At 39.1% G+C, this 25,672-nt stretch overlaps 1 protein-coding gene across 1 annotated transcript in view; it reads right to left on the bottom strand.

Annotated features, from left to right (window-relative positions):
* LOC131685016 (A disintegrin and metalloproteinase with thrombospondin motifs 9) overlaps window positions 1–25,672 on the bottom strand; it is an 811,665-nt gene that overhangs the window by 645,706 nt on the left and 140,287 nt on the right.

The following is a 25,672-nucleotide window of genomic DNA, read 5'->3' on the forward strand; positions in this document are numbered from 1 at the left end:
CACGTTTGCATTCCTGGACGATAGTTGTCCACCCTGTTGGAACTGGCTACGGAGTTAAACATCGCTGGTCCTGAAAGTCCGCTCTTCCTTTCGTGGACCGGAAATATTTCGCGAGAGGAGAAGGGTTCGCAGCAAATATCTGTTGCCATCTCCGGCACCGGTTTGAAGAGTCAGTTCAAGCTGAACAATGTGCGCACGGTGAAGAAATTGAAACTTCAAAGCCAGGCGCTCCAATATAGCGAACTACAGAAAATCTATCCACGCCTCCGTGGACTCCCACTATGCAGTTACACCAATGCAGTTCCACAGATGATTATCGGGATAGAACATGTACAGCTTCTAACATCGCTGAAGGTGCGCGAAGGAGGTTCTAATGAGCCAGTAGCAACGAAGACACGACTAGGCTGGTGTGTGTTCGGGAAGCGAAAAAGGGAAAAAGTACTATAGAACAGCTGCACGTGCACACAGAAGAGATCGGGAATCAAGAGTTACACGAGCTAATGAAACAGTATTTCGGCATCGAAGAAGCAGCCGTAGCTACTCCACTTGAGTCGGAAGAAGATAAACGAGCCCGCGATTTCCTTGAGAAAACAACGCGAAGGGTAAATGGTGGTTTCGAAACCGGACTTTTGTGGAAGTACGATCAGCCAGTTTTCCCAAATAGCTATCCAATGGTCGTACGCAGAATGCAGTCGCTGGAAAATAAGCTCACCAAAGAACCAGGGCTTCGAGAACAGATAAATACGCAGATTGTAGACTATGAGCGTAAGGGATATGACCACCGATTCACTGAGGAGGTCGACGAATCCAGATCGCGTTTGGTACTTGCCACTCGGAATCGTAAAGAACTCAAAGAAGCCAGAGAGAATTCGATTAATATGGGATGCTGCAACACGCGTGAACGGTGTTTCATTCAACGATATGCTCCTGAAAGGGCCAGATATGCTGACATCACTGTTCGCTGTACTGTTGCGGTTCCGTCGGCGGGCAGTCGCAGTGTGCTGGGACATCCGAGAAATGTTCTACCAAGTCCGGATTATCGAACACAGTCACAAAGATTCGTTCAACGAGAGCATCTAGATCAGGCACCGCAAATATTCGTCATGGACGTGGCTACATTCAGAGCGACGTATTCACCTTGTTCAGCGCAATACGTCAAAAACAAAAACGCCCAGGACTGCGCAGCACAATTCCCGAGAGCAGCCGCAGCAATCATAAACGCTCACTGCGTTGACAACTACCTAGATAGCGTAGACACGGTGGACGAAGCAGTTCAACCTGTAAACGATGTGAAGTACGTACATTCGCTTTGGGGATTCGATATCAGGAACTTGTCGTCTAACTCATCTGAGGGTTTACATCGGCTAGGCGAGAACCAGAATCTACAGGTAAAATCATTGTACTTGGACAAAACTGCAACTGTGGAAAGAGTTCTTGGAATGGTTTGGAAACCAGCAATGGATGTGTTTTCCTATGATGCTTCTCTGCGGGATGATCTGATGAAGCTGTTGATGGAAGGTGATATACCCACGAAGCGACAAGTACTGAAAATTGTCATGTCACTGTTTGATCCGTACGGATTTACTGCTCACTTCGTCATACATGGTAAGATTCTCATGCAGCACATTTGGAGATCTGGTACAGACTGGAACGAGAAGATTATAGAAAATTTGCATAATTTGTGGAAAGATTGGACACGTTTGTTGTGTCGGCTAAGCGAAGTGGAGGTCCCTCGTTGTTTCTTTAGCGGGAGCAATAGTATGCAGCACAGTGGAATACAGCTTCATATGTTCGTCGATGCGAGCAAGTTGGCGTACGCGTGTGTAGCGTACTTACGGATTGTTCAAGATGGAAATGTGCGATGTGTGATGGTTGCGGCAAAGGCAAAGGTGGCGCCACTTAAGCCGCTTTCCATTCCTCGACTTGAGTTGCAAGCCGCACCGATAGGCTACCGGTTGATGTAGACCGTTTGCATGTCGCTCGATCTCCCTATTGAAAAGCGGTTCATGTGGACTGACTCCAGAATATCTCTTTCTTGGATCTGAGCCGATAGTCGACGATATCACCCCTAAGTCGGGTTCCGAGTTGGCTAAATATTAAATGTTTCCGTCGTGGATGAGGGGCGATATGTTCCGTCAAAATCGAACGTGGCTGATGATGCAACTTAGTGGAGAAATGGCCCTGATTTTAGTCCAAATTGCCATTGGTACAATTTCTCTACCTACCGTAGTAAGAATGGCCCGAACAACCGACCATGCAGGGAACGACAGATGACGAACTCCGAGTTATATATCAACATCATCGAGAGATGTCGAACCCTTTAATTGACGTCGACAGGTTCTCGAACTGGAATCGTCTGCTGCATTCGACTGCGTACGTACTGAGAGCAGTAAAGCTGCTGAAAAAGGAAAAATATGTAGACCACCAACCAGTGGTGAGCTACTGCAGGCGGAGAATTTGATGTGGCGGCAGGCGCAGTTTCAAGCGTTTCCGGACGAGTATTGCACTCTGGAGTTTAATAAAATACAACCAGAGAAAGAGATGACGGCGTGATTAAGATGAACAGTAGAATTGGGGCTGAGCCTACCGCCCCGTTTGAAGTTAAGTACCCTATCATATTACCGAAAAATCACGATCTCACGACACTGCTTGTCGATAGCTATCACCGCCGCTTCAAACACCAAAATCGTGAGACGGTGTTCAACGAGATCCGGCAACAGTTTCGCATTCCGAAGCTTCGTCCTCTGATCCTACGGGTGTCTAAGGACTGCCAACTCTGCAGGGTTCGAAAATCTACTCCACGGCCGCTGATGATGGCGCCACTTCCGCAAGCTCGATTGACACCAAACATTCGAGCATTCAGCAATACTGGCGTTGATTACTTCGGACCAATACTCGTGAAGCAAGGGCGGAGCTTAGCAAAGCACTGGGTGGCGCTCTTCACGTACCTCATTACACGTGCAGTGCACCTTGAAGTCGTCCACAGCCTATCGACGCAGGCATGTGTTATGGCCATTCGCAGGTTCGTGGCACGTAGAGGATCTCCAGAAGCGTTTTACTCCGATAATGGAACTGTTTCCTAGCAACCTACTGACGAAGCAGATTCCGGGAATTCATGAAAACTGCGCAGTAACGTTCACTAATTCCAAAATGAGCTGGCACTTCAATCCCCCATCTGCTCCTCACATGGGTGGATCCTGGGAGCGAATGGTTCGCTCAGTGAAAGCTGCAATGGAAACCATCGCAGAATATCCTCGTCATCCAAGCGATGAGGTTCTGGAAACTGTACTACTGGAAGCGGAAGCGATCGTCAATTCGCGACCACTCACGTATGTCCCTCTTGACGATACTGACCAAGAAGCCCTGACCCCGAACCACTTTCTGCTGTACGGATCTCGTGGTGTGGTGCAGCCTACGACACGGATGATGAATGAAGGAGCGACTTTTCGTGACAGCTGGAAGCTTGCGCAGTATCTCGCAGACCAATTCTGGCGGCGCTGGGTCCGCGAATATCTGCCGACCCTCACTAGACGGACGAAATGGTTCGAAGCCGTCAAACCATTGGAATCAGGAGACTTAGTTATTGTGATCGAGGAGAACAAACGAAATGGATGGTTGAGAAGTCGAATAATCGAAGTCGTCAAAGCCAAGGACGGCCAAGTACACAGAGCTACGGTTCTAACTGCAAACGGGATCATCAGTCGACCAGCAGTAAAACTTGCGCTGTTGGATGTTCGCGGAAACCGGAACGAGAGGCAGGGACCCCCAGAACTACACGGAGGGGGGAATGTTGAAAACAGCCAATCTATCAACACTGCTGATAGTGGTGTGGTATCCGGATACTCCCTAAACAATAACCGATGCGGAGCTGAGTATCGTTCAGCAGAACTGTCAACGACACGAGAGAGCAAAGAACAGAATGAGTGTGCAAACCTGTACTAGATACACGAGCAGACGAAAAGGAGACTTCGATCGAAGTGCGCGTTTTATAAGCACGGCATTTATTAGATTGTTGATTTCGGGCAGTGCGATTCCCCGCCGTTGGTCGAAACCAAAAAACTAACCGCAGCTTATTTGCCGCGATTGAATGACCAACCGGTAAGAAATTCGGCGTGATTGTGCAACAAAAGCTACCATACGAGTTTATGCTGCGGGGAACAATAAGATCATGTAGGTCCATCATTTATGCTTTATTGTTTGTTCGCCAACAGGTCTTAAGTTCACTACTCAGTGACCTGCAGGACAGATCAACTGCTGAACACATCCCGGTAGAACAGCACAGATGCTCCAATGCTATATGAAGTTTTCATGGAATAAACATTTGTTGTGTTGGCCGTACACACCACGCTGCACATATTCACCACGCACTGTGAGTAAGTGTGCTGTCCGATGTTTAAATGATCTCTTATGCTACATATTAGATATTTTAACAAAAAATTAAATGAATTCTGCAAATTTATGTACAAGTTTATGTTCCCAATTTGAACATCTGATCTTAATCCATTTGTTTTCTAAACTAGGAATCTGAAAACAGTTGGATTTGTTGTTGATTGTCGCTCGGCAAGTAAAAGAAGAAGCACTATAATGTGAGTTATTGAATGAATTTGTAAACCTATACTCTTTTAATATGAATAAATTTCCGGTTTTGAAGCTGTTCATTATACGACAAAACTGCTACCAAAAGTGATTCTGCCGAAGTCCCACAATCCTCAACAATAATACAACACCTCTCTAGAAAATATAATTACAGTCATTATCGAGAATTACTTCTACAAAAAATATTTACAACTACTTGGTGCCTTCAATAAAGTTGTAGAGCATGATATTTGAAACAAGTATATTGAATATATGAAAACATAGCTATCTGGCTATCGAAATATATTAGGTTATCTGCGATAAAAATCTATTAGAACAACCTTTTATAATATAACTGTTTAATAAACAGTGTTTATGATATTTCCAACATTAGTAAGACCTTCCGCAAAGTTATTAAGAAGAAAAATACACATTTTTATCCAAAAATCCCATAGAAAACGGGACAACTATACGATCATGGGTAGTGTATGAGCTCCAAAACTAAAAAAATATATTTAAAAAGATGGATTCATCCTCAACAACTTAGCTGAAGACACCAAGTCTCTAACTATATATTTTTAAGATGTAATTTTCAAGAGCATCTAGAGGGACAAATCAGTGAAACTATTTTTGTCTTCAAACAATTACTGGGAAGCAAATCTACAAACTACCCAATAACAACGTGTCAAAGTAACTTAACCTGAAGTCAGAGGAAGGTGATATAAAATTTACCACCGCTTTGACATAAATAGGCAGAAGTTAGTGTTACCAGGCCATGCTTGCCGATGAACTCACCATTTTCAGCTCATCTGACTAAATGCGAAATCCACTGATGCAATCCGGAACGATATACCAGACGCGGAAAAAAGATAATAAATTATGTCTATCTTTTTATGATGTTTATGAAAGCGTTATTTCGGACGGCACCGCGTTTCTTCTGTCTAATTTTCCCTGGCAGAAAAAAAAACCTTCGTCTGAAAACCCTGAACTCGATCGGTGTCTGCATTCGGTCAGGTCAGCGACTATTACCGACGTTTAGCATGTGCGAGTTTCATCCCCGGTTCGACCTCCTTCTGGTTGGGTCGTTCCGATGTAGAACAAAATCACGAATCTCACGCGGTGCAACATTTCATCCACGCGCCTTTAGATTTTAGTTTTTCGATGGACCGAACTAATTTGAAGATTTGACAAGCCGGGAACCCTTCTCAATCGAGTTTGAAGTAGATGACCACCCCTCCAGTCTTCAAGCGATGGATTTCGTAAACTATGGACCCTATTGTTTCTGCTGGCGGCTGTTGAGAGCGATAAAATGGCAAGCAAATTTACAGCAAATCGTTGACCGATCACAAATGGTAGCACCAACGGTGATAATCTCCTACGATAAATGTTCAACCAACCCATCCTTGCTGGACCGGCTCAAACCAAACGAATGTCGATCCATGAATTTATGATCTCTATCTGTCGCGCGAGGCAGACCCGCACTACATCTCAAACATACACAGATATGTTAGCAGTAGGGTTGAAATGGAGAGAAGAAAAAAAAACCCGATTAGCATATCTACCTATTTGGGAAAGAGTGGACGCGTTTCTCACCCGGCCCGCAACAGCTACCCTCGCTAGGTCGTTCACTGATAATTAATTAGCCAAAAGACTTCATCACTTCTTCCCAGGTGTTGCACGCTGAGTTTTCGGAGTTCGGTACTCGACCTCTGGTGCGGGAGGGCGCGGTGCGGCTACGGTGCGGCAGTGGATGGATCAAACAAGTGGCTTATTTCTGTTAAGCCTTAAGCACCGCAATAACTTACTGACTCAAGCTGCGAGCGGCAATAAGGCGATTTGTAGTTAATATTTTCGCCTTCGGGGATATTTTGGGGTTGCCTAGATTAGCATTAGTGGTGGCTGCGGGCGATCGTATACGTGCGTGTGTGTATGTGCTAAAGTGTAGTTTCGGTGTTTACTCGAGAGCCAGGGGTAACACGTTTTGGTGATTTTGTTCGATGATGTAACTTATGTATATTGGCGCAATTATCGTTGAAAATCAATTTCAGAACCAATATTGACACCCATTGGGCACGCTTTGAACACCGGCCAACAAAGTAGTTCCTCGTCGAATCGATCGACCGAATGGGGTTTGTATGTAAATTGTAAAAAGAATTTTTTGAATAATCTGCACAAATTACGAGTCGGAACGTTTTTTGAACTAGGAAGATGGGAAAATAGCAATTTGTTCAACATTTAAATTGATCTTGATTAAATTCCCTAAGAGCTTTCTTGAATGACGAGCTAAATTTGGGTTTCGAAAATGGACTGCCAACGTTTCGGTTGGGTCAAACAACGATTTCCACAATGATTTACATAGCAACATTTATTTGATCACATCTTGTACTAGTACTCCAATTATGCGCAAAAGGACTCCTCAAATCACTGGAATAGGAATCTAAACCCTATGTCGCGAATTGCATTTTAGGTGAGATTTTTTGTCGTTGAACATTGAAAACAATTTAATTGATTTACTCATACGTTTTTCTTTCATACTTAAATATTAGCACAACTCAAATTATCACGCGAGAACAAGTAGAGCTGCATCCGTTCCGAAACAAGTGAAATCCATTATACCGCTCCGCAGTTGGAATCAATGCCAACAAACGAAGGATTTGAGCAAGCAGACACACATATTTTTGCATTTCAGTCGGAGATTGATCGTGATACTTGTTCGAAAATTAAAGAAATGCGCACGGGGATTCTTTCTTCTTCAATTGAAATGTTTTCAAAGTTTTTTAATAAGAATTTATCTGTTAATCGCTAAATCTGTAAATGTAACTTACCCATCTTAGTAAAACGGAACATTTCGACGCCAATTGTGTATTTCTTTTGTTAAATCTCTCCCTTCAGAGAAAATAAGGTGAAGCGCATTCTGTTGAGAGGCACAATACCGACTTAACAAGTTGAGTTTAACGTTTCGATTTCTTCTCATCAATATATGGCATCCGACTTGACCACGATATAAACGAAGTGTTCACATCTTTGAACTAAACACCTCTGTATAGTGCATCAGTTATGAAATTTGTGTTTGGGCTTTGTCTCATCAGAATCCGACACTAACTTAGTGGCAGCTAGCTAAAACCGAATTGAGACCACATCCTAAATTGAAAAGACTATTTGCAGGGCTGTAGGGAGAAATTACGGGCCCGGGGGGTTCAGCATAAGGACACCCTCAATCTTTGCAGATTTTTCGAACACAGAAACTTTTAAGCTCGAAATCTATTGGAAAAAATAGATATCTGCTATCTAACGGTATTTTTCATTTCAAGTGGTATTACGCTGAATTTTTTTTCGTTTATTTTCCGTCGGTCTTTGTCAGCACTAGGTGCCTATTACCGACGCCCGAGAGGTGATTCTACAACCAGCTATCGCTTCATCAACACGTGGCCGGAACCAACGACTCTACTTCCCTTGCGAAGAAAGATGCGACGCAAAGTTTTTACCTCAGAAAATCTCAATGATCTCGGCTGGTATTGAACCCAGACACACTGCACAGTGGTCCCCCCATAGGCCAATAATACAAAAAAAATATTTCGGCGAAGGCGTGTTTTTATCTTGCGATTACATCGTTCTGTATGTATATTTTATAGTTTCATAATTAATTTTGTCAATACTGAACTGGTTTTCTTAGTATATAGAAGAATGCATAGGGTGGCTCGTTATTTGCCGATAATGTAAATAATATCGATAATCGATTGCTCGCCAGAAAAATGTTTTTGTCGATCTGTAATTTTTAATATTCAATTTTTTTTCAGATAACACTACTATTAGCTTTGTATTAAATGATAATTTCCAGTTTTTAGAGTGTAAGGAGATCAGAAATATGGGTTTATTTGTATATGTAATAGAAAAATTATCCTAAAAATTTTCAATATGACTTTAACTAACTTTGTCCCTCGATATCCTTCCCGAACTTCTTTTCAAAATGGTCGTCAGACGTTCAACTTCCACTTAAACTGGGCTTCAGCTGCGCATCTCTGCGCCCAGAATGCCTAGAAAATCTAAGATGTTGTACATGTTTAACGGGATAATGCAAGACGAAAAACTTTATATCAGATTGTCAAATTATATTACGATAATAATTACTACTGATCTCGAAACTATATAGCTTCTTTGTTATTTTCCCAAAATTTCTTATGGATCGAATCATTAGAACTTGAGTTATTTCGATTTATTTGACGCTTCTCTTTGAAACACATGTCACTACGGAACATTCGATGTACGAGGCAAATGTCTCACTCCACTTCGTATTACAACTACGTTCTCAAGTACAAGTAGTATTTCTCCATTTTAAAATAGCTGGTACTCGGAGTTTTTTTTTATAATGGGATAATTTTTATTGTAGGAAAACACATTGTTTGTTCACGAAAACCACCATTTTTTGAAGGAAAAAATACACGATTTATTTAAACTTCGAGATATTATGCTCACCGAAGACGATATCATAATATTTGCGTTCAGGGGCAGAAGCTACAATTTGGAAAACTTTCAATGAATAACTATTCATTTTTTTACCAGCGCAGCACAACTTGTACTATTCGATACCAAAAAAAAAATTCTGGAACAAAAAAAAATAAATGTGAATCTTAATGTAATAAGAAAAGCCGTATTACATTGTTAGGTGGATATGATCGATTTTTTATTGCGAAATTTGAATTCTGCGACCCAAATTTACTATAGAAATGCAGTTTTGTATCAAAATTTGCATTAAATATATTTATGACCGCCTCTCTTAAGGAATGGAACCACTGTGCACTGGGATGAGCGGCGGTCACGCTTACCACTCAACCACCGGTGTCGTCTATGATCAAAATTTGGTCAAACAACAATGATTAATTGTTTATTAAAAACATTTGTTTTCATGAGTTACTATAAAATACAGAATAAGCAAATAAGCTTTCGGTTAAGCGTCTTTTAATTATTGCCATCAAATTCTGCACAGTCATCTCGTCCACTTTGCTCGCCACAGCCAGTTTACATTAACAGTTTTGGAACTTCTTCAGGTTCCACTTGACGATGGATCAGTATTTCTCGAGCTCTAACATGTTGGAAGGAGTCTTGTTCTTGTGCGCCACATGAACCTTGTAGGCTTAATACCACTACATGTATTTTTTCCGTGATGGCAGGATTCAAAATCCGCCCAAAACAGCGTGGAACAACGTGGTGTAAGTTCATGAAAGGTAGCAAACTTTTTTTCATGCACTCTTTCACGCTTGGCCACAATGAAAACGTCAAACCACAGGTACAGAAAGCCTGTCAAACCAGATATTTCTGTGTGAACTTCGACAACTTCATATGCTTGAACACTATTTCTTTGGTGTCCGGTACGCTGGTGACAGTTGATTTGGTCACTTTAAACGATTTCGCTAACTTGGGCGTGCAGGTAGTTCGGATTCGTGCTATTCAGATTTGTTGAATATCGTGCGTCAAGTTTAAGTCGAACAAATTGTGATCGTAAAACCTTTTGAATATGTTTTTTTACATTTTAACGACTTTCAATTAGTTAGAGATTACTGGATAGGGTTTGTTTGAAAATTAGAGCCATAGTACTCAAGTAAGAGCAAGGATGTGAAGTAAACTGATAGGAAAACTAGAAGTGGCAGGGTCATTAGAACAGGCTTAATATAGTACGGGCTTAATTTTTGTCTTCTGCTAATCAGGGTCGAGCTTAGGCAGCATAACTACGAATCACCCGAGCTCACTAGCATGTGTCCTGGCACAGATAGACACGTCCATCTTTACCGTGACAACCGACAATATGAATATCTCTATGAAAATTTTAATAGCTTTGAAGGTAGACGATTTATCGATAGTTTCGTATTTAACTTTTTACATTTTTCTTTTGTCGGTTCTCACGGTAAAGAGTCCATCTTTACCAGGAAACATGTTGGTGGACTTGAGTAATTCGTAGTTGTGTTGCCTAAGCTCGACCCCAATCAGCAGAAGACAAAAGATAAGCCCGTAAGGTATTAAGCCAGTTCTAATAACCCTGCCACTTCTAAATTTCCGATCTGTATACTTCACTTCCTTGCTCTCACTTGAGTACTATGACTCTAAATTTAACTTTCCCTACTCAGTAATCTCTAGCTAATTGAATGTCTTTAAAAAGTAAAAAAGAAAATGAGACTAGAAATAATAAAAGGAAAAATTCGTGTTTATTCAGGTGTCGACAGTGCATGGATTTGTTCGGATCTTTGTTTGGCTTCACCTAGAATTCATTAAATAAACAACACATTTGGCCAAGTCGGTTCACTAAAACATTGCCAGCTTCGGAAAATACAACATCTCCTTTGTTTGATAGTGTAGCTGACTTTTTTGGTTTCGAGAAACTGATTCAGATTATTTTTGCGAGTCCTTCATTTATATATTTGATGCAATATTATTAAAGAATTCATACCATGTAGAAATTGTGAAAATAGTAACAAAATGAAAATGTAATAAATTTAATCTAAAAAACAAAAAGAACATTCATTGGAGGTTAATTTAAAGAGATAAAAACAGAAAAAGGAACAAAGGAAGAAAAACTAATGATAAATGAATAGATTAAATGGAACAAAACAAGAAACCTAAAAAAAACATTTAAAATAATGGAAAAAGATTAATAATATGCAAATAGTTGAAAACCTACCAATAGCAAAAATAGAAGAAAAAATCCAAAACCGAGAAAAAACAGAAAATGAACAAAATTAAGACAACGGAAAAGTTAAAATGTGAACGTGTGTAAACATTTTGAAGAAATAGCAAAATGAAAAAGAATGAGTAAAGCGAAGGAAATGGAAAAGGAAATTAGAAAAACATTGAAGAAATAAAAAATATTGCAAAATGGTTCAAATAGTTAAATACGGGTGAACAAAAAAATGAAAAATGCAACATCATGAACATGGACAACAGGGAAAACGGCTAAAGGAAATCTTCACAACAAAAAATATAGAAACAAGACTATAATAAAGTAAACAAATATAGGAATGAGCGAAATGGATCCACCGAGTTAGACGTAAAAATAACAATACTACGAAATGCTTCAAATATAAAAATTAGAAATAAAATAAAAAATGGAAAACATAAAAGCAGGAAAATGGGAAAATAAACATGTTTTAAAATATAAGAACTGATAAAGTACAAGATTGGAATAAAAAGATAAAAATAAAATAACTATCAAAATTCAAAAAATGTACAAGTTTGTTAATTTCAAAAGAACTAATAGAAATACAAATAAATGGAAACAATTGGACGGAAGACGTAAGAAAAAATAGAAAACAGGAACAAGTGGAGATAACTCAAAAATAGACACATCATCAATGAACAAGTAAAATTAATAGAAAACAAATAAAATAGAAGTGTTTCAAATGAAAATCCTAGTAGAAATGGAAAAAAGGAATATCAGCATAATGAAAAATAAGAGAAAATTTTAAAAAATAAATGGGCTGGATAATAAATAAATCTATATAAACCCTCCGGAAGTCGCGCAAATGGCTCACTGAAATTATTTAAATTGAGAAAGCTAGTTTCACGAAAAATTTCTACGGATCATTTTCTTCGTGGGTTTTCATGTTTTTCTTGATTTATGTAGTTATTCAGAATTCGTTATTCAGTTTCATTTAAACAATTGATCACTCTAAAAGAAAGTTGCCGAGTTTTTTCTTCTTTCTGTTAGATTTATAGACTTTATAGATTAAATTAAGATTAGCTTTAAGATAGAAATTGGAAGAAATTAAATCATACAAATATTGAAACTGTAATTGAATTTTAAAATAAATTGTTATTGAAACAATTTGACAGAATCATTCCTTCCGTTCAAACTACTCTGGAGTACTCTTTGGAAAACTTGAACATTATTTAGTGCGCATAATTTGCTCTAAAACAACTACTATACTTTTTTCGTTTCAAAGCTATGAAAGCTTTTATATAAACAAATCTAACTTTTTTAAATATTTATCTTAGATTAAATATGAAAAATACCGTTGCTGTCATATGAAATAGCATGCTTTGTAGTATAGATCACCTAAAAATGGTAAATACTAAATTTTTGTTTATTATGCACTATTTACCACAATTTTTTTTTCTTTTTAATAAAAAGTATATATAACTTTTTAACGAGAGAAGCTAGAGGTTCGGTATATTGAGACAAATTGTTTTCCTTCAAAATATCTGGAAGTATTTCTAAAGTGATCTTAACGAAAAATCAAAACTGCAAAAAATATATGAAGAAAACCATTTTTATGAAACTTTTTTTTGGTAAATTTCTTGTAAAATGAAAAGTACACGACATAAAGTTCCAGTGTCTTCGACAAAGTTTTTCAAAATTTTATTTTCTTCAACTTTCTGAAAGACAGCGAAATTCTATCTCGAACCATTAAAAAGTTAATATTCTGATATTAGAAAAAAGGACCTCCCTAGCAGTTATTTAAAATAATAAAAAAGTAATGAAAAGCGCAATATTTTAACATGAAAATAAAACTATATTTTTATATTGTCCACCGTGAAAGCAACTTAAATATATTACAAAGAGAAAATTCATGAAAAAACAAATTATTAATATAACTTTTTCAGTTTTCAGATGTTTTTCAGAGTTTTTGAAGACGAACATTTTCTTCTAACACATCAAAACTCTAGCTTATTCAAAAGATATAAGTATTTCATATATCAAAAATAGATTTTTAGAAATCAATTTTATGAAATTTTAGAAAATATTATATTCGTCATATTTTGCTAAATTATAACTTTAATCATGAGCTTAGTTATAGTTGACAAAGAATTATCTTTTGTTTGGCCCAATGAGTGATATTGTTATTCTAAAAAACCCCATTTTTGGCGAAAAAGTGCTGATAACTTTTCAGCGAAAATAGTTACTTATATGGTACCATGAAACAAATTATTCGTCTCAAAATAAGTTTCCTGAAGACTATTTTAGTTTTTAAATATATACCGCAAAAGTTCTTTGAATAAAACAGTTTTTCTAACAAATATTAACACCCTGACCTTCAATTTTAAAATGGTTGTAAAATGAAAAGTATGACAGAAAGAGTATACACGCCCTCAGCAAACTTTTCCAAAATTTGTCGTTCAACAACCTCACTAAAGCTAGAATGGCTAAGTTGTTTAGTTTTAGTAAAATCTCAATTTTGTTGTTAAATTTGCAGTCTCGACCACTGTGCACTGATGCCATAAAATCGAATTGTTTAACCCAATTTATCAAAGTAAGTATTGTGACCTGCAACGTAAATAGTTGTTACCTAATGTTCTCCTTGAGAAGAACCATGTTTCGCTCTCATTTTGGTCTTATCACATTCAAATCTTCTGTACTAACAAGAAATAACCCGCTACCAATCTTTTTATAAGAGCATAAGTGGTGTTTCCATTTTTGAACCGAATTTCCAAATGATAATCAAATCAGCTGCCATATACTGATGAGCTAAAATCGAAACGGAAACCCCAATTTATTTACTTCTTTTAAAACTTAATTTAGTACCTAAGCTATCTTCAAAAATACTCAAATTGTCCCACTTAGTCCACACTATATCAAATCAAACCCTTTTCGGTGTCAACGAGCATAAACAATGCTTACACAATGCGTACCACGTAAACAGCGATCCTCTTCCCACCGCACAAATCGCCAATTGGTCACAAGGGAAATACCACCATCCGAATGCCATATAAAAACACTCTTAACGACTGAGATCCAAGCTCTGTTTTGATCCCCTCAAATGCCAGTCGTCTGTCAAAGCAAAAACCCCCAGTCAGTCAGTACCTTACGAACCTATTATAGTACATTCGTACCATAGAAGCAACAAAAAGCGCAATATAAACAATCTTTAGTGGAAAATCAGCGCGAGACAGAAAGTCACCATCCATCTCGGTCGACAAGCAGCACGCCGCCGGCCGAGGCGATTGCTGCCGCGCCGCACCATCATCATCCCATTCCCCATAGGCAAGCACAAAAGTATGTTAATCGGCATTTTATGGGAGTCGGAAAAATTCATACACTATTTCCCATTTCGTTGATGGAGAGGGAGGGGGGAGGCGTCCCCGTGATGATCATCGGATCGAACAGTAGCCGTCATGCGAGAAAGAAGACCGAGTAGTTTTTGTTCGTTTGTGCATTTTTCCCTTTTAGGTTAGCGAGGGGACATTTCTTGCAGTGATTTCGCTGACGGATGTCTGAATAATGCATTGAATATTATTTTCCTCGGTAGTGGAAAAAGTGTCCCATACGTTTGTGCGTCTAAGTAGCGTAAACTATACATTCATGGGCAAAAAGTAGTGTCTTGCGATTATTTTTCCAATTGCATACATTAACTGGCGTTGCTAGAAATATGGCTTGGGGGGTTTGAAGAATTTTATCAAATTAGTGGTGATCTGAATATAAGACGCTAGGGTTACGAAGGAGAGAACAACGCGGAATAACAGCGTTTTCAACACACGAATATTCATTGTCAATACCCGAACAAAATAAACAAAGTCTCCATATTATGACACGAATTGTGTACGCTAAGGTAGTAAGCGGTGACAGATCATATAGTCCCACCTCAAATGTGTTATCGTCCAGATGAATGAGGATCTTGAATATTTTGGTGATAATTAACTTTCTGAATAATACAGGAGCCACATTCCTTACATGATGAAACTAGGTATAAGTGAATTCCACAGAAATGAGGAGATCGAGGAAAAGCTTCTAGAACACACCAAAATTATTGTTCGCAAGTCGAATTGACGACGCTATCAGTCACATTCAAATTTATTCATAGTACATGGCGTTGTTCTCAAATTTAGTGTGTATACAAAAATAAATAATATTAAGCTACTTCAGATTTGTAATGTTCTTGGAAGCGCTAGACACTCCTCGTTTGATCTAGAACTATTAAGATCATAGGTGGCTTTCTGCGGTTTTGTATCAGCGTTTGCTCGAGTTGTTATATTTGGTGACCCCCAACGAGAAAATTCTAACCTTTTTAAGGAATCTCATCCGCCTATAGATTTTAGGTGCAATAAAATATATGGATATACGAGTCGCACTCTTTCTGAAACCTGAGATCATAATATTTTGTAGTGATGCATGGTGAAGCTCTCTGAAGTTTTTATGCAAAAGAATGGATTGTCATTTTGTATGCTTGACTGTTTTAGTCAGCATTCAAGAATCAATTTAAAACGTTCAACGTTTATTTTAATAAACAACATTTTTAATGTACAACAGCAGTAAAAAGAAATTAAATGGCAGTGAAGTAATATGGCCGTAAATTTTACCAAAAGCACCTTTTGAATAGCATTTAAAATTAATCGGTGATAACACCGTCGAACTCTACTTAGTAGGCGGGAATGTAGACACGGTAGCTATTTATAAAATAATTGTTGTCAGAAAAATAATTTGCTTGCTTTAGATAGGATATCACAATACTGAGCTTATTTGGGCCCACCTTCGTGATATCCATCGCAACATTATCAGGCTGGTTCATTTATGCACGATCCTAGAGCCCGACGCAAAGTGAAAAGTTGAAGAGATAGCAAGAAATAGGTGATATAAGAAATCGAAAGACGAGTCAGGCAATGGTACAGCTAAAATATGATCACCTATCTTTTATCGACGTATGGCTGAATACTACCGATACCTAAGGGCAAAACCAATAGCAAATGACAAGAATAATGTGTAAAAACTTTTAGCAGTAGCAAACCATAAAAGTATCTATTTTTTACTCGCTTGCTCAAAAAAATGGCATGACGGCATTTTGACTGATAATTCAACTCAATATTATACACCGTAAACAACAACCCACCAACCAGGTCACAGCTCCTAGAAAGTGTTTCCTTAGTATACTTGTCTTGATATGAAGTCTACTGATTATATGCTTCGCCCATTGCCTTCAAACACCTAGCGTCAACTGATTTCACAGTCAAACAATTTTTTGAAAATCGGATTTTTCGGTGTTTCCAGGTATTGGATTTTTTTTTTTTTGAAGAACAAATATTTACAAAATAATCTACTCAAACTCTATGTGATAGAGGCGAGTTGAATTTCCTAATAAATCGTCTGCTCATTTAACCGAAAAAACTCCGTCCATCGCCTTCAAACACCGACCGTCAACATATTTCACAAAGCCTTCCGAGCATATGCTCCGTCTGTCTTCAATCACCGCAATGATGATATTACAAATCTATAAACTTATACATAAAATTTGTGTCCTATTAGTCAATGCCATTTATAAATGTAATTCCAACTCATGCACGTTACAACAACTGGCAGATGACAGCGTGGTTTCTCCCTAGTTGACCATTCTATGAGTCCCTGCTCATTCTTCAATTCCAGGAAATGTGAGTTCGCACTCTCTAGCTACGATAACGATAGGCACTTTGGACGGTGAGTTTTTTGAAAGACTTATCGCTTTCTGTGTGGCATGCGTTACTGTATACTCCCACCTAAAGAGACTAGAATAACAAAGAGACGCCATGCTCCGTTTGGAATTCCAATTTAACTGTCAATGTCATTCCAAACGAACAAGAGAGTTGTCAATCGTAAATTTTTAGCATTATGTGGCATTGTTTTTAAGGAAGTATTGTTATGCAATTCATTAAAATGACTAAATATTTTAAAGATAAAAATTATATCCTCAAACCAAGTTTGTTACAATACCATCGTGTTTAGAAGCGCTAAAGAGAAAATGGCTTGGTTTGATGGGAGGACGAAATTCAGCATGGGGGTAACGAATACCAAATGATGCAAACAATTATTTTGACCTAATATGGTATTGCTGTTGCAAAATACCATATTAGGTCAAAATTAACACCATGTTTTGGCTGGTCGAGAAACTCAGCGGACCAGAAAACGCATCAGATTATTTTATTGGCTAGAAGAAACAAACGGAACAACAACAAAGCTTTGTGAGGCTTGCACATTTGCAGTGTTGCTTGTGACCTTCAGCCTGGTTGCTAGTTGAATTGTTTTCACTGAATTAAGATGGCGTCTCTTTGTTATTCTAGTCTACAGACACTTTATACACAGACTAGCGAAGTGTCAAAAATTGCTGCCAAACGGACTGTCAAAAAGTGCAGCCAAACGAGCATGAGGGTTTTGAGAGGGGAAGTACAAGAGGAAGCCAATGCAAAGCTTATGGAAGCTTCCGTGATGCTAGTTTACATTCATGGTTGCTAGTTTTACTAGCGGAGAGAAGCTAGTCTGTTATATAAAGTGTCTGTATTCTAGTCTCGTTACTCCCACCCTCATGTGATAGTGTGCACAACCCTGTTAATTGTTGCCAACATATAGTCGACATGGCACAAGCAGGCGGTTTCTTCCGCCGTGACTTATAATAGAAAGTATATTCTTGGCGGCGCGCAAAACCCCCTTATTCTAAAGATTATCTCGAAAACTCAACATAGGGGTTAGGTATTTTAAAAATAGAATTAGAATGTGTATGCAAAGTTTTAAATAAAACGGGTAAGTAGTTTTTGAATGGCAGTTAACAGTACAAATCGTGTTTTTTTCCAGAGACGTTCTGCAAAAAGCATCGTCACCGAGTCGCTGGTCGATATTTTTGCATGAAAAAATTACAAAATGTTATTGAAGTGATACATTATAATGCACAAAAGTTTTGATCAATTCGCTGTCTTTTCACGCTGAAACCTTTATCCCTCCACCCCAAAAATAATCGAAAATAATAATTCCAAACATTGATATTCGTTTTATATTCATAAAAAATAACATGTTATTTGTACTGGCAATCTTAGGTATTAGGACACAAAAGACTCTGGTCACATTTTTTATATAACCCGCTCAGTCGTCTTGATGATGCGTCTCTCGGAGGCATCATCAAGCGCAATAAGTAAGAGGGCATCCAGCATCCCTAATTTTCTCTGGTTTCAATCCCGGTGGGATTCAAACATTTTTGCCAACACCGCGGATGCTCGATTCCATGAGTTCGTTGCATCATACTGTCTCAGCCTTAAGCGGAGCAAATTTTACTGACACCGAGCTTTGTATACGCGAAGGATGTTCATTGATAACAAAGTTGTTTGTTTGAACGAGCTGCAACCCTCCTGATTGTATCAGCCCTGGTCTGTCTACCCAATTTTATAAGCTTTTTGATCCGATTTTATCATCCTCGAAGATGCTAAGTACACAAAAAAATGTAAAAAAATGTTTTTAATTTTGCACTCGAAGATCCTCTTATAAGAAATTTATAGCAAATAATTAGAAAAGGTTACGAGGCCATGTCTACAAACTAAATGCGAATATTTTAACAGCTTCGGTTCACTAAAAAGAATTAAGAAAATGTCCCGATTTTGTCAATGTCCCCATTTTGCCAGCTTAAAATACACCAAAAGACTGATAAAAACCGGTCTTTGCTGTACTAGAAAACCCTAACACGCGGACAAGTAAATGATGAAAATGGATATTTGGAACCATTTTGAAACCCAAGATGGAAAATCTCAGTTATGCAATATTTTCGATAATAATATGGGTATTTTTGGAACGGACTTGACGAGTGAACGATGGAAATGGTAGTTTGGTGCCATTTTGCAATCCAATATTGCGACTTCCAGTTGAGCGAAATTTTATATAACCGTAACCATAAGGAAATTTTTGAAGTGGGTTTGACGAGGAGATGACGGAAATTGATGAATGACGCCATTTTGAAGGCCAAGATAGAAAGTCTTCAAGAGTGCCATAAAACTTCAATTGTTACTAGGGATATCTGCTCTACAATTGCCCCATTCCGTAAATGTCCACATTATTCAGGTTATGGAGAATTTATCAAAACCGGAATTCGCCATCTTGGTTTTCGAAATAGCTTTAGGAATCGATTTTCGTCATCTACTCGTCAACCCCATTCCGAAAGTTCTCGTATTATTGAGGTTATAGTCTTGGTTTTCCAAATGGTTTCAAACATCGATTTCCGCCATGTACTCGTCAACCCCATTCTGAAAATACCCACTTTGTTGATGTTATAGAGACTTTATCTAAACCGGAAGATGCCATCTTGCGTTTCAAAATGGTTTCAGACATCGGTAGCTAAGAATATGTTAAATTATATACAACTTCATACTATGCTGTACGTACTCAAATGTTCGTTACTTCGAAATTAGTTTGTAAAAAGTTACGTAAATCGAATTTTACGTAAACAAAAAGTTCGTAAATGAAATTTCCTAACGGTGTTCTTGTGGTGAGGATGCGACGTGAAAGACACATTCCTGTCAACTTAAACCAATTTAACTATACAATTCAAACATAACGAAACTACCAATAAACAAACCAGAAGGGCGAATTCCCAAGTAACCATAAGCATTAAACCATTGCACTATATTGGCTATACATTTGCACTAATGTTGCATTGGAGCTGCTTTACAGCATTATTGCATTATCGCGTGCTCTACATGCGTATATAAAACTGATAAAACGCGTACATGCTTCAAGGATCTTTAAAGCATGTAAGCTTTACATGTGCATTTAGAACCATTATAGAGCGAATAGAAAGCCGGTGTAATGCTATTGTAATACTGTGGGTTTATTCGTTATGCAGCTCTTCTTGAAGATTATATTCGGCATATTTGATTTCAACCGAACATATGCAATATAGTCCAGGCTGCAAACGCAGCGCACTTACCGTGAAGGACGAGGCAAGGTCAGTTCGAGACTTACTAAAGGTAATTTTCGTAAAACATTTGAGAACGAAAACCCATTTCAATGCGTTAGAAGAGAATCAATTACGGTTTTAAACAAAACATTTTATTTTAAAATTTTTCCTTTTTGCTTATCATACCGAAAGGAAACATAAGAAATGGTTTTAATACCATAGCGGACAATGACAGCCAACTGAAGCTTTCTAATAGCATTAGTAGTGCCAATATTAGGCTTTCAAATTTGACATTTGTACGCTGGTGCTATATAATAGTATTAGTAATGCAAAAACGAGCTGTCAAACTCTGCACAGTAATAGCACTATATTTCGCCTTTTCTGGCATAATATCAGCATTTAGGGCTCTTTAAGACAGCCCTATATGTGCATCTAAAGCGGATATTAGGCCACATTATAATGCATATTGATGGTTACCTGGGTTGTTACCGGGAAGTACAGGGTGCGTCAGCTGAATGTATCCTTTTTCAACATTGAACAATTCCGCTTTTCAGCTGATTTTTACAAGTAAACAAGTTTTTTTAGGATATTTTATGCCATTTATTATAAACCAGGTTTAGAAAACAATGTCGATTAAATGACCACCCCCATTTGATACACAAAAAGCAGCTCTTTTGCGGACATTATGCATGACATTGGACAGTATTTCGGGCTTAATCGCAGCGATTTCAGCTCGTACATTAGCTTTAAGTTCGTCAAGGTTCTTAGGTTTGCTGGAGTAAACTTTACTTTTCAAGAAACCCCACAGAAAAAAAGTCTGGTTCCGTTAAATCCGGAGAACGAGGAGGCCATTTCAAATCATCATTTCTTGATACAACGCGTGTTGGGAATTTGCTCTGTAAGAACTTGATTGTAGCGACTGCGGTGTGGCAAGGTGTTTCGGGCACTGTCGAATAGGAATCTGGGGAGTTGCTACAGACCCATAATTCTTCACCAAATTAAGGATTGTCTTGTTGGTAGGCGCCGAATGCCTGCCATATTTTTTACGATAAGCACGCACAATTTTCACTATTGAACGATCGTTTTCAATGTAAAGCGCTACGATTTCAGTGCGTTCTTTTGGTGGAGATCGACTCATAGCTAAAATGACACTAAATGACGTTTCAGAATTGTGTTTATCTCTCAAAATAGGCTGGAAAATGGCGGAGTTGTTCAATGTTGAAATAGGATACATCCAGATGGCACACCATGTACTGTACCTAGACTGCACACCATGGAGAACCTCGTGCGGAAGACACAAACCAATCCGAAACACAATTTTCAAAACCATCATCTAAACCTTAGTTGGTTGTCAACTTTAAGGCAGCTGCTCAGACGATAACAACAACTGTAAAAGTAGCATTCAGCATCCAGTTGATTTTGACTGATAGCCCCATCGGCGAAGAAGTCAATTTCAACGACAGCGGGTTTACGCTGGTGACCCGTAAGTAAATGCTATAGTGCGTAAGGACATTTGATCGTAAACAGCAAGACGCTAGTATTAACGATGATGACATTGGAATCAGAATATATTGACTCAAATGGCACGTTCCCCGTACATAGTCGGGGATTTGTGCCTTGCCGTGTGTTTTCATCATTTCCTGAGCGGAAGGAAAGGACAAGGAGGTGTGGGGAAGTAGACTTGGAAGGGTGGGAAAAATAACAGTACAAAACAAAAAATAAACAACAGGTAAGTTAAACTCACAAGTAGTTCAACTTGCCTGCGAATAAGCCTAAAGCTCTTTACCACATTGGATAAGAAACTTTAGTATGTCTCTGAGTTTCAGTCGACCAAACATGGTTTCGTCTATATAAGGACGGCTGAAGACTCGTAATCGCAATTGCGCTAGCGCTGGGCAGTTGCATATCAGATGATATGAGGTTCCGTAGTCGGATTCACAAAGATCACATGAAAAAGACTCAGCGCGCTGAATAGTTGCCATGTGATAATTGAGTTTGCAGTGGCCGGTTAAAGCCCTGGTGCAGCATGTAAGAGATTTTTCGAAACCACTGGGCATGGTTGTTCTAGAAACGCCTTTGTTTGGCGACACGTTTGTAGATTTCTCCAATAATTGCGGTGCTCGGACGAAGCCCAGGACCGTATTTTTTCCCTTATCCAACTTGTCGAAATTGGCAGCGCGGGCTCAGGACCAACGAAGTCAATCGCTGAACCTGCCCTGGCCAATTCGTCAGCCCATTCATTTCCAGTAATACCGCAATGTCCGGGCACCCAGACAAGGTAGATAGTGTTGACAATGCTTAGTTCTTCGATTTGGGTTCGGCACGCGATCACTAGCTTGGACCGGGATTTGTCTGAGCTAAGGGCCTTGATTGCAGCCTGACTATCGGAGCAGAAGTTTATAACTCTGCCGGACAAACTCAGTTGAAGGGCCGATTGCACCCCGCACATAATCGCAAAGATTTCTGCTTGGAATACAGTACAGTATCTACCTAGTGAGTGAGATTGTTCCAGTCTCATTTCACGACAGTAGACACCAGCACGTCCCTCCATCACAGAACCGTCAGTGTAACAAACCACTTGCGTTTGTTGTTGTCTTTCCATAAAGCCAGACAACCACTCCTCTCGAGAGGGAATCTTAACATGGAATGTCCTGTAAGGAAAACTACAAGTGAGTGTAATATCGCTGGGAGCAAGAATATCTTCACCCCATGTAACCATTTGTGACCACAATCGTGTATGACTGGTAGCAAGATCAACATGATTACTGTTCCAAAGCCCAGTAACCTGCAGTCTGTATGCACATGATAGTGCTTCTTGTTTTAAGTGTATGTGTAATGGTTTGATATTTAGAAGTGCCTCAAGAGCAGCAGTCGGAGTCGTGGTGAAAGCACCAGTCAACGCCATGAGCGCCATTCTTTGCAGATGGTTTAGCTTTGACTGGACTGTCACCACCTCTCCCCTCTGCCACCACACAAGGCATCCGTATGACAGTATTGGACGTACAATTGTCGTGTAAATCCAATAGATGTATTTAGGTTTGAGACCCCAGGTCTTTCCAAAAGTTCGTCTGCACTGCCCGAAGGCCATGCACGCTTTCTTGACTCTGAACTCAATGTGAGCAGACCAATTCAGTTTGGAATCCAATATGACTCCAACGTATTTGACTTGATCTGCACACAGCAGCTCAGAATCAAAGAACTGCAAGGGACGAACCCCGGTTGTTATTCGCTTCTTCGTGAAAAGAACCATTGAAGTTTTGCTTGGGTTAACTGATAGTTTAACTTGTCGACACCACTGTTCGACAGCTCTTAATGCCTGTTGCATCAAGTCAAAGATTGTTCCGATGCAAAATCCAGTAATTAGTATTTGGTAATCGTCAGCAAACCCGTAGGTTGGAAATCCAAGCTCATTGAGTTTCTTCAACAAGCCGTCAGCTACTAAGTTCCATAACAAAGGTGACAGAACGCCGCCCTGAGGATAACCGCAAATACTCAACTTCCGTATCTCAGCCTGTCGCAGTGACGAGCAAAGTATGCGGTTACTAAGCATTGCGTTTATCTAACCTGAGATACATGCAGGTATCCCATGACCGCGCGTCGCTTCCAGAATAGACTGGAAGGACACATTGTCAAAAGCACCCTCAATATCTAGGAATACACCCAAGCTAGATTGCTTGAGCGAGAAGGCTTTCTCAATGTTGTAAACAACATCGTGAAGCAGAGTGATCGTGGATTTCCCACACTGATATGCATGTTGCATTTTGTGCAGTGGATATTCAACTAAACTAACGTTCCTGATGTGATGATCGATTATCCGTTCCAAAGCTTTCAGAAGAAAAGAACTTAAGCTGATAGGCCTAAAACTCTTGGCTTCTTCATAGCTTGAGCGCCCCCCTTTGGGAATAAATCTAACAGTTATTTCTCGCCATGCTTTCGGGATATACCCGGTAGCAAGACTGGAAAGCAAAATCTTTTTCAAGACATGTTTAAGAATATCAAATCCCTTTTGCAGTAGCACGGGAAGTATTCCATCTTTTCCGGGTGATTTGTATGGAGCAAAGCTGTCAACTGCCCACTTGACCGATTCAGTGGAAACCAATGTGCGTGCTAACGCCCACGAGTCCGAATCACCAGAATGAGATCTGTGAACATTGATCAACTCCGGATCGATACAACCTGGAAAGTGTGTGTCGAAGAGACAATTAAGAACATCTTTTTCGAATGTCACATAAACACCATCTCTGGTTTTCAAGGAGTTCATCTGAAAATCATTCGATTTGGAGAGAATTTTATTTAATCTGCTAGCCTCGTTCAGACTAGAGACATTAGTGCATAGGCTTTGCCAGCCAGCCCGTTCTGCAGATCTAAGACATTTCTTATATGCACTACGAGCTGACCTGAAAGCCCTGGAGTCATCACGCTGACGCCGGTTCCAAGCTCTTCTCATAACTTTCTTCATTCTATCAAGCTCAGCCCTCCACCAAGGGGTTCCCCTAGTCGATTTAACAGTACGAAGTGGACAAGCTTCTTCGTAGGATGCTAATATGAATGAGTTTGTCGTATCCACGACGTCATCTAAGTCGTCTAATTGACTAATTGTTGGAAAATATCCATGAAATTTAGTCGCCAAGTTTTCCAAAAAGAGGTCCCAGTTTGTAGATTTAGGATTACGATATGTCACCACATTGAAGGTGACATCAAAATGCTCGAAAAATATATATTTATGATCGGATAGAGACGGTTCAGTTTCATTTGGAACCTGCCAATTTCAGGAACCTCGTGCGGAAGACACAAACCAATCCGAAACACAATTTTCAAAACCATCATCTAAACCTTAGTTGGTTGTCAACTTTAAGGCAGCTGCTCAGACGATAACAACAACTGTAAAAGTAGCATTCAGCATCCAGTTGATTTTGACTGATAGCCCCATCGGCGAAGAAGTCAATTTCAACGACAGCGGGTTTACGCTGGTGACCCGTAAGTAAATGCTATAGTGCGTAAGGACATTTGATCGTAAACAGCAAGACGCTAGCATTAACGATGATGACATTGACGAGAACGGCAAGAGAAAAGTAAAGGACCCCTTACATGCAGTAGGCGCGTAGACGAATGTTTCTCCACCGCGAAAGAAAATCTCCACGCGCAATAGAAAGTTGCGCGCACGAGATTCGACGAACACTGAATCAAACCTGTTTCCATTTATTTATTTTTTACATTTTGTAAATATAAAAAACACGGTTCTGCTAAGTTATCACAAAGGATCGTTTTCAAATAAACGATAATAAAAATGTAGCACTCTGACATTATTTATAAAAATTGTCTAAAAACATACGGACGTGAGCGAGAGGTGTCTTCTGCCCAAGCGCACCGTTTCAAAATATAAAAATATCTCGTTTCCCTAATCTGACATCCAGTCAACAGTCCTGTGACCAGAGTCAGTTGTATTGGTGAAAAAAACTAACGACGAACATTGAATTTTATGCTGCCTGCAA

This window comes from Topomyia yanbarensis, chromosome 2, assembly GCF_030247195.1.
Source record: "Topomyia yanbarensis strain Yona2022 chromosome 2, ASM3024719v1, whole genome shotgun sequence".
Lineage (NCBI taxonomy): Eukaryota > Metazoa > Arthropoda > Insecta > Diptera > Culicidae > Topomyia > Topomyia yanbarensis.